Genomic DNA, 3,734 nt, shown 5'->3' with positions numbered 1-3,734 from the left:
TAGTTTTAACTGTTTATTGTTTATCCTAAGAAAAATGTAAGGGAAAAAAGATTCTCAGTAGTTGTTGCTACTGTACGTCGCACGTTAAGTGTGTCAGAATGTCCCACAATATTCAAATGCAAACAGCACCCTCCCCAAATTTAAGTCTAGCCAGCTCAAGTGAGCTCCTCAGACGAGGTACAATAGGCTATTTCGTTTTCCGCTCTGTCCTGCTCACAACTGAGCTTATAAGCCCGTCAAGGTAAAAACATGAACATGGAAGCACTCGGATGAATGATCACTATGTAACACCAATAAATGTTTAAGGTCCTGCATCCTACAGTGTATTTTGTCTGTGTAATTTGGCTATACATTATAGGGATGCACCGATACCACTTTTTCCAGTACTCGCCCGATACCGATACTTGTATTTTTTGGTACTTACCGATACCGATATTTTTATTGCATTTGTAAATTTTTTACATATTGGGTACAGAAACCAAAAGAGTATGTTAGTTGGTAGTTGGTTAACTTAATTTATCAAATAGATACAGTCAAACCAAAATGTATTCAGACACCTTTCTCACATTTCACATTATCACAGTTTGCTATAGTTTAGCTTGATAATGTTATATAACTTTGATAGAAAGGTATGTAATGGATTACAATCAACCAAAAATTATCCAGACAGCTGTTAGAATGACAGTATTTACACAACTATCAATACTTAGTCGGGCAGCCCTTAGCCTTAATGACAGCCTGTAGTCTCCTGGGCATGCTGTCACCCAGCTTCATGCAAACCTGAACTTTTTTCCCAGACTCGGTCTGAATAATTTTTGGTCCCAAATTTGTATCAATTTTACTGGTAGTCCACTGTATGAAGAATTTTTGGGTATAATTTATCACAGTTTACTTTATTTTGCTGTCCTCACTTACATAAATTAACTATAGTGTCCTGTACCCATTAAAAAACATATCAAAAATTATATCTGGTCTCTGACTCATTTTTGGTTTGACTGTATATCCTTCGGTTATTTTCACACTTAGGGAACCACTAGTTATAAATCTCCTAACTGTGATATTTTCAGAAATAGAAGTCGCATTTTTTTCATATGAAACGTGCTGCGATTTATATTCCAAAGCCACTCATATAATGCAGAAACACTCAAGCAAGCAAAACACGCGCAACGCGCACAGGTATTTGTACTGATGCAGAATGAGAGGACAGTAGTACAGCCTAGCGCATTTCACAGTCTGCTAGATTCACTTTCGCCAGAAAGTCGTGTATGCCTAAGGTTAAAAATAAATTGTTTCTAGTGAATGCCCCTATAAATGGTCTTATTTTTACGATTTAGTTTTGATCCAAATGATGCGTGTGCTAAGTGAGTGAACATCAAAGATCACACAACAGATTTGCGCACGCTCTCTTTAAGTAACCGTTAAGTAACTTGTGCATTGTTTTACTTGTTTATGACATATCTGACCGAACTACAAACTTTCCAGTGATGTCTGTGAGAAAGGGATATTCACTCGACAAACTCGCGCATCTGCGCTGCCGCGCACTCAATCCACTCTGCGTGATTTGCTTATCAGTTTGCACACATGTATCGGTGTTTGGTATCGGGGCATTTTAACGAGTACGAGTACAGAAGGACAGTATCGGGCCCAATACCAGTATCGGTGCATCCCTATTTATAATATAAGGAAAGAAGTCTGAAAATGATACAGGGTTGTCACGGAACCTATTACTGTGACAGTACAGAAGGAGACCCAGGACGGAGAGATAAGGTTAACAGAGTTCTTTATTGAACAGGGGTGCTGAGGGAAGAGATGGAGAGCAAATGGGTTAAGGCAACAGTCTTAGTAACTCTAGGGATCTAGCTCACATGGTGACGGGTTCTTTCCAGGATCGGACTGAAGATGACTTCGAAGAGACAGGTGGGTACCAGGTTGGAGTCCGGGTTCGTGAGTCAGGTAAGGAGTAGCGTAGTGAACTCAAGACCAGACAAAGTGCAACTGCAGTGACTGTGTATTTGAGCTAGTGTTGATGAGGTGGTGACAGGTGCGGCTGATCAGTACTCCGGTGATTGTGAACGGGTGTATGAGGTGAGTGGGCCTGACGAGGCTGGACTATCCCTGACAGTACCCACCCCCCCACGGGCGGCTCCCGACGCCCGCTGACGTCGAGGACGGCCGCAGCCCCGGAGAGCGGGACGATCTGGGTGACGATCATGGACAGTCGGAGACGAATGTCCCGCGTGGATAACCACACCCTATCTCCCGGCTGGTATTGTGGAGTAGGGCGGCGGTGAACATCGGCCTGCGCTTGGTGTCTCCGAACTGCCTGCTGGAGATGGACATGTGCTGAGTCCCAGACCCTCTCGCTCTCTCGGAACCAGTGATCCACCGCTGGAACGTCAGAGGGTTCTCCCGTCCACGGGAATAGGGGAGGTTGGTAGCTGAGTACACACTGAAACGGGGTGAGGCCGGTGGTTTGCTGCCTGACTTGATTGAATAACTGTGTTGCTGTTTCCATGGCAGTAGGTAGTTTTCTGAGGGGGAGAAGTTTACATCCCTTAGAGAATCGGTTGACAACTACGAGGATGCATGTGTAAGATTCGGACTCGGGGAGATGTGACGAAGTCGACTCCGATGTGGGACCAGGGCCGGTGGGGTATGGGAAGTGGTACCAGTTTTCCTTGTGGCAGCTGACGGGGAGATTTGGTGATGGCACAGACTGAGCATCCTTGGACAAAGCGTTTGACCTCTCGTGCCATAGCGGGCCACCAGTAGCGAGTTTCAAGGAGCGAGAGGGTTTGCTGGCTCCCTGGATGTCCAGAGCCCGGAGAGCAGTGCAGCGAGTACAGAAGGGTATTGCGGAGAGAGGATGGAACATAGACCTTCCCCTCTGGACCTCCCGGCAGAGCTGGTTCTGAGTGTGTGGCTTGACGGATCTCTTCGTCGAGCGTCCATTGGATGGCCACGAAGTTCCTCTAGGGCAGCCGGCACCAGTGGAAGGGGATATGGATATTTCATCGTTTGGGAGTTGAGAGTTCTGTAATCGATACAAGGCCGCAAGCCTCCATCCTTCTTGCCCACAAAGAAGAAACTGGATGTGGCCGGTGAGGTGGAGGGCCAGATGAAGCCTTGCGTCCTTAATGTACTCCTCCATCGCTCCTTGCTCCAACCTGGAAGGGATGAAGAGCTCCCTCCAGCCAATGTCTCCACTCCTTCAGAGCAAGTTTGATGGCGAGTAGCTCACGGTTCCCAATATCATAATTTTGCTCCAGGTGAGATGGTACGAATCCACTTGCATGGGTTCGGGTGCTGGAGCCAGTGAGGCGGATGTGCCCGGTGAGGAATGTGGCTGGGCCTGGTTACAGGCCAGGAGATGTTGGGAGATCTTGATTGCCTTTTGGATGAAATTCTCCAAGCCCACGGTATCGTCAAAAATCACCATTTGGAGGCGAATGTCACCGTTAAGCCCTTGCCGGAACGCGGTCAGTAAGGCCACCTCATTCCATCCACTAGTCACCGCCAGAGTGCGGAATTTTATGGCATACTCGCTCACGGATGCCGTCCCTTGACTGATGCGGAAGAGCTGGTCATGAACGGAGATTTCGGCGGCTGCGTGACTAAACACCTCCTTGAAGTGGGATGTAAAAGTAGATATAGTGCGAATGGCCTGATTGTTACTCTCCATGGACTGGGCCCAGTGAAGAGCGCGGCCAGCGAGATGAGAGATCATGAAGGCG

This window comes from Sinocyclocheilus anshuiensis, unplaced genomic scaffold (genome assembly GCF_001515605.1).
Source record: "Sinocyclocheilus anshuiensis isolate Anshui unplaced genomic scaffold, SAMN03320099.WGS_v1.1 scaffold1407, whole genome shotgun sequence".
Classification (NCBI taxonomy): Eukaryota; Metazoa; Chordata; class Actinopteri; order Cypriniformes; family Cyprinidae; genus Sinocyclocheilus; species Sinocyclocheilus anshuiensis.
This window is presented reverse-complemented; position numbering follows the sequence as displayed.